This window comes from Dermacentor albipictus, chromosome 8 (genome assembly GCF_038994185.2).
Source record: "Dermacentor albipictus isolate Rhodes 1998 colony chromosome 8, USDA_Dalb.pri_finalv2, whole genome shotgun sequence".
NCBI lineage: Eukaryota > Metazoa > Arthropoda > Arachnida > Ixodida > Ixodidae > Dermacentor > Dermacentor albipictus.
In genome coordinates, this window is record NC_091828.1 from 91,745,868 (window position 1) to 91,752,500 (window position 6,633).

The 6,633-nt window shown below is 51.1% G+C and overlaps 1 protein-coding gene across 8 annotated transcripts in view; it reads left to right on the top strand.

The window, feature by feature from the left end:
- Nucleotides 1-6,633, top strand: part of dimm (basic helix-loop-helix family member dimmed) — a 627,608-nt gene that overhangs the window by 460,880 nt on the left and 160,095 nt on the right. For 2 of the 8 annotated variants that reach the window (XM_065443611.2, XM_065443613.2), the window contains exon 1: nt 1,581-1,971. The exons of the other annotated variants lie outside the window; for them this stretch is intronic. The gene's annotated coding sequence lies outside the window, so the exon portion shown is untranslated. Of the gene's footprint in view, nt 1-1,580; nt 1,972-6,633 lie in introns of those variants that run through there. 8 annotated transcript variants of the gene reach the window in all.

The following is a 6,633-nucleotide window of genomic DNA, read 5'->3' on the forward strand; positions in this document are numbered from 1 at the left end:
TTAAGGGTCACGGATTGGATTCCAAGGGTAGGGAAGCGTAGTAGGGGGCGGCAGGAAGTTAGGTGGGCGGTTGAGATTAAGAAGTTTGCAGGAACGACATGGCCACAATTAGCACATGACCGCGGTTGTTGGAGAAGTATGGGAGAGGCCTTTGGCCTGCAGTGGGCGAAACCAGGCTGATGATGATGATCTTTATTCGAGAGCGTTTTAGGCAGATAAGTTGTGTTCGTTAAAACTATCTGCTAGTTCGGTGTCCTTTAAAGTAAGACCGTTTATTGTAAGCCATTCTATACAACTGAAAGAATTAGTCTTATTAATTGCTTTATTTCTTGCCAACTGATTTCCAGTCAATAAACCGATTGAATCGACCCATCCAAACAAAGCAAGCGACGCCAGTTACAGGTGAGACGGACGGCACTATACGTTCTTTCTTTTTTTAAAACAGACTTCGAAATACTTCACAACGCCGACCAAATCGTTTGACATCGGTTTACATGTTTATGGGGTAGTATGCGAGATATATTTTTTTTAAATTCGCCTGTGTGAGAAAAACCAATACTTTCATTCAAAGTGCGCGTCATTTTTCTTTCTCTCCCTTAACATTCGGTGTCGACATCGCTTTTTCGTAGCTGTTTGCTTTGTTTTTATCTTGCCCCGACCTCCCGCGCCGTTTTCCATTTGCTCCGCGTGTTGGTCCTTTTACGTACCGACAGACCCAATAGTGATTTCCGAACGATCGCGCCAAACAAATTGACTCCTGTTAGAAAGACGCCCCCGCCCCCCCCCCCCTCGCCCCCACACTTCCCATAAACTGAACTACATACACTGCGACATCGGAACGGAGCGGTCCGTCCCACGCATTACCGGTTTCTGTGCTAAAGCGCGAAAACAACGCTCCCCTTCCTCCCTCTCTCTCCCTCTCTCTCTCGACTGCACTGCCCTCTGCCGTCGGAGATCACGGCAGCCGCAAAGAACGAGTCCGAGCTACCGCCCTCGCAGTGGAGCTTGTTGCTCCATTTTCCTCCCTCGTCTTCCTCTTCATCAATCCAGCGGTTCTTCTTATCTCTTTCCCCCATTCCACACGTTCCCTTCGAAGGCAGCGGCCGACGAAAGCGCGGACGTTTTCTCTCTTCATTTCACGTTGCTCCCAAAGAAGGAGAAGACGCAAGGAAGCAATTCCCGGATTCAAGAGAAAAGACTCGGCGCGAGCCAGAAAAAAAAAAAAAAAAGCCGGTAGCCAAAGAAAGAAAAAAAAACAAACACAAACGCACACACACTCACAAACGCACACAGACAAAAAAAAAAGCAAGAAACGCCGCGCGCGCGCGCTCGGTAGCGCGCGCGGGCGCGCTTCGGAGGGGAGCGCGAAACCGCGCGCAACCCCCGGTCGGAGCCCCGGGCTCGGCGTCGTCCTCCAGGTGGTTGCTGACGTCATCCGACCCGGGGCTCGCCATTGGCCCGCGGCGCCCGCCGCGGGCTCCGCCGGGGAGGGCCTCGGGAAGGCCGGATTCCCGGAGCCCGTGGCGGAGGGATTTTCTGCTCGCTCGCTCGTTCGTTTCGCGGCCGTGCGTGTGCGCGTGTGTGTGAGCGTCGGCAGCTGCGAGCAGCCGCCGCGTTCTCGTGTGCCGTGGTCGACGACGTCGACGCGGCGCCGGTGTTTTTCTCACTATTCGTGCGCGCCAACGACGCTTTCGTTTCGACCCTTTCGTTGACGAGGTGAAAAAAAAAGAACGGAAAAAGAAAGAAAGGAAGAAGGGGACCGGACAACGCGCTTGTGAGAGAGTTGTGAAGACCGGAGAGTTTGAAACCCCGTCGTCGTGGCCCCAGCGGACCTCGTAATCGCGCCAGCGCCGGAACGTCGTCGGAGTCGTCGTCTCCGATATCGAGCCCACGCCGAAGAAGCATCGGAGCGCGTCCGCCCCGCTCTCCCTGCTTTTTTTTTTTCTCCTGTCGTCGCTGACCGCACGCACGGTAAGGGCACGAACCTTCTTTTTTTTTTCGCTCTCTTCGCTGTTTATGCTTTTCACTTCAAAATTTTGTTTTTTTCCGACAAAGGGCCGTCCTTCGTTAGGAGATAGCGAAGCGTCCGGCAACTGTATACCGATGCGCGCGGCGTGGTTCTTGCGGTGGGAGTGTGCTACAGGCACAATCGGTTTCTCGCGTAATCTGTCAAAGAGACGGCGAAACGAAAACACAACCCGCGGGGGGGTGCCTCTGCATCCCTCTCGCGTTTCCTTTTCTTCTTTCTTTTTTTCTCGAGAGAGTAGGTTCTACTCAACTGTCACGCATCCGGATATATTTATCCTCGGCGGTCTCGTGGCGATGTTGCGGCGAGCAGTCAGTGTGACGTGACCCCTGTACGTACAAGTCCACTTTCACCGACTCCCCGACCGCCCTGCTATAACTCGAACCGTCCTGTTCTCTCTCTCTATCTCACTACATACAGATATATATATATATATATATATATATATATATATATATATATATATATATATATATATATATATATATATATATACGTTCATTTGCTCCTCTAGTAGTTCGGGCGAGAAATGGCCACGTCGCGACTTTGACACAGTTTCCTCTTTCGCTCGCTCTTCGTGCGGTCTTCTGCGGGTTGCGTCGAGCATAGCTGTTGCGCGCCCGCTATCTTAGCGTCGTCGTCACCTGTTGACGGTGCCACGTTACAAGCCTGCGTTCGGGACGCCGGCGCGCGCTGGGCGGACTCCGAAGAAAAAAAAAAGAGAGAACAGCGTTCCGCGCGTTGCCAAGGGGGGAGCACACCCCGCCCCCTTGCCTCCCTCTCGCCAGATATTGTTGTTGTTGTTAGTGTTGTTGTTGTTGATATCGCGTACATGCGTCGTCTGTAATGCGTCGCTTCTCGTGGTAGCGGTTTCCATGGCAAAACAATTTTTTTTTTTTTTTATGGCGGAGGTTTTTTTTTCCTCGACTTCTTCCCGTTGTCAGCTCTGCGCGAACGCCCCTGTTCTGATGGAGTCGATTCCGGGGCCAACACGAAGGCGGTGTAATTTGAGGCGGTGACGCGGTGGGCATGATTCTAATATCAACGTAGGTCGTGCGTCCCCCCGCCCCCACCCGGAAGGGTACCTCTTTCTCATGAAGTTTGCAACGCAGGCTGACTCTAGAGTACTGTCCAACGTACCCACGTGGTTTCATAGTATTACCCACTAGAACTGACTAGTAAGTGTTCCCGGCGTGTTATCTCAAACAGGCCCACCTGAAAGTTATCGGATGACTTTGGGCGTGATTACTTAATGATTTCGACCCAATCTACTTTTCTTTTTCTCTACGGATTTCGTCGACAAAAGAGTTTCGGACTTCTGCCGAGTACTCGCTCTTGCAAAGAGACGTTTTCGCCACGCGCTTTTCTTCTCGCCGGCTGGGAGGACGTGTGCGGCTTTGTATGACAAACGCTTTTCTCGCGGCTTTCCTTTGCCGAGGACAAGTTGACGGTTGCGATAGCGACAACCGCTTCCTTCTGTCGCGCCCGATAAGGCGGAAGCAGTGCGGCCGAGCCTTTTTTTGGGCTGGTTCGGGAAATCGCGCTGTCACTTTCTACACTCCGCACCGTTTCGGCGGCGAGAAATCAACGCGTCGGGTTGGATTACAGCGTCACCACTGGACCCGCCGTGGTTGCTCAGTGGCTACGGTGTTGGGCTGCTGAGCACGAGGTCGCGGAATCGAATCCCGGCCACGGCGGCCGCGTTTCGATGGGGGCGAAATGCGAAAACACCCGTGTACTTGGAATTAGGTGCACGTTAAAGAACCCCAGGTGGTCGAAATTTCCGGAGTCCCTCCACTACGCCGTGCCTCATAATCAGAAAGTGGTTATGGCACGTAAAACCCCATAATCTCTGGATTACAACGTTACCACTGGCTTCGTCTCTCACCGCGACCGACAGTTGGGTGCGAAGCGAGCCGAAGCGCCGATCGCAATCTCTCCGCGGCCGCAGCTAGGCTAGCCACGTGCAGGTGTGACACCTGTTGCTGCCGTCACGGTGCCGCCGATTGATTTCTTCGTTGCGCTCCTCGTCCAGCTGCCCCGTTTGGGCAGTCGCGGGTTTCCAGTGCGAAGTTCTGTAACCTGATGTGCGGCCTCACCCCCGGTTCAGACTTCCCGGTTGCTAAAATTAATTACTTATGTCAGCACGGCGAACGGGACGGCACCTAGGCGACACCACCAACAAAAAACAACAACAACAACAACAAAAAGTAAACGTGGTGAATATGCCAAGTTCTGCGCAACTGTCTGATGTCGTTTAAGATATGACGTCTCTCTCTCTCTCTCTCTCTATGTATATGTATATATATATATATATATATATATATATATATATATATATATATATATATATATATATATATATATATAGTTATTATACGCTGGTGGCTTTACGACAGGGTGTAGAGGAACACAAAAAAATACAGAAACAGATCACAGCAAATTGAAAAAACACTGAACTAAGCTCTTGCCTAATTTGCGCTGCTTCAGCTGGCCGATTGACAAATGTTCTCTCCGTTTGGTGTTTTCTTTCTTTTAAGCGCGTGATTGGCTGTTACCTACTTGCCGATTAGCCTAAATCAGCACGTGTCCTGCCCTAGGGTACTGCCGACAGAATGAATAAAAGGAGCAGTGTCGTTGACGCCCTTGGCTCGGATCACCACAACTTTGAAAGCAAAACAAACACAATAACTGCGCTTAGAACTGAGTGTAACTAATCCAGTTTCTCTTTTGAATGAATCAATGAATGAATGAACTTTATTCCCCTTTTAAGAAAGGGGAGGAGCCGGGGGGGGGGGAGAGAGGGAGGTCTAAGTAGTCCAGTCCCAGCAGGCGTCCATCACCACATTATGTGGTTAGAAGTCCGTCTACCAGTCGTGGTAGGCCTCCGCTACCTCCTCAGCCCACCTCAGGACTCGATCCTGTAGGGTGGGATCGGAGCTGCGCAGGGCAGTCTCCCACAGCTCCTCGCTACTAAATAAGCTTCGCGCGTGGTCATCGTGTTTGGCGAACGGCAAATACGGCTTCAATTTTTTTAGCGAGCTTAGTGTCAAAACGCATTAAAAAAATGGCTGTGGCTTAGCTAAGGTTAAGCCCAGGAGGCGAAGCATACTAGCCTTTATTTTAGTTGTTGAACCACTGTTTAGCCTGGTGAGCTGCTGTTGCTTGGCTATATTTGGTTCGGCTAGACGAAGAAACAACTCATGCAGGCGAGCGCACGAGCTGAGACCCGGCCATGTAGCTACGCGGCCGCAAGCGAGCGCACGAGTTGAGCCTCCGCTTTTGCAGCTGTTATGACGTCATATGGCAGCTACGCGGCCGCGCGCGGCGCAGCAAGGAAGAGCGTGGTTGTGCGGCTACTATTATTATTATTATTTGTTTTGAACACATATACACATATACACAGGTAACAGGAAAGGGAAAGCGAGGAGCAGGCTGGCAACTGCCACCGGAAGGGGCACAACGCCTGCCTACTCTTCTGAAGGGAGGCGACAGCAACACAGAAATGGAAGATAGGAAGGAGGGGAGGAAAAAGGAAAAAAGGAAAAAGGAAAGGAGAGCAACAGGACAAATCTAAAGATCAAAGTAGAACACTGCAACAGGACTATGCTTCGCATAAAAAACGCATTCGCTCAAGCGAAATTGTTTTGTCAAATGAAATCTTGCTACGTCACCTCGACAAGTAAGGAGGCTGTCGCAATAAATAGATCGCAATGACGAACTGCGCGCGTTTCGCTGTCACCAAACTGAAACTAAACCTCGGATGCTTCTTTTGTTCCGTTGCGGCTTCTGCCACGTCGGAACGCACGCTCGCGTTCGTCAGTGGAAACAGGCGGCCGTCATTGGCACGCTTACCATATATAGTTCGTGGGAACGGGACACGCTCGCCTCGGCGTGTGTACGACGTATACGCCGAAAAAAAAAATTCTGAAATGACGTCGCGAAGCGTCGTCGCGAATTACACGACCGAGCGGCGACCGCGTAGCAGAGCGCGAACTAACGTAAAGGAACTAACGTAAGGGAACTAACGTAAAGCCCCTATTTACGCCAAGGTTGTCGTTGATTGATGAAGTCTGTCATTTTGCGACAGCGCGCGAAGTAAGTAGCTGCGAGCGATCGGGTTTCCCCACAAATGTATAGCGCCGGGTTAACTCTATGAAATTGTTTTTAGTTCCTAGTAAAACACGGTATACGTCACCTACCTCCCCCCCCCCTTTCTTTTTCTTTCTTCTTCTTGTTGCATTCCGCCACGATCAGAATCCTGCCCATAGGTGCTGCCGAGCATGAAATGCACGACCCCTTGCTTACCAGAGCAGTGGCGTAACCAGTGAGCCACCGTCGCGTGGTATCTATAGAGGTGGTATACGTATGTGTAACCTCACCTGACCTGCCCTAACCTAACCTAACATAACCCCCGTATTCAGAAATGCAACTTAAGTTGAAGCCCATGCTTGACTTGATCCGAGTGACGCCTATCGGGAACGCGCCGAAGGAAACGCAGTGAGCGTCTTTGGGCACGTTAACGCCAGGCGTCATCTAAATCAAGTCAAGCATGTGCTTCGACTTATGTTGCATTTCTGCATACGGGGGTAACTGTAGACTTCACA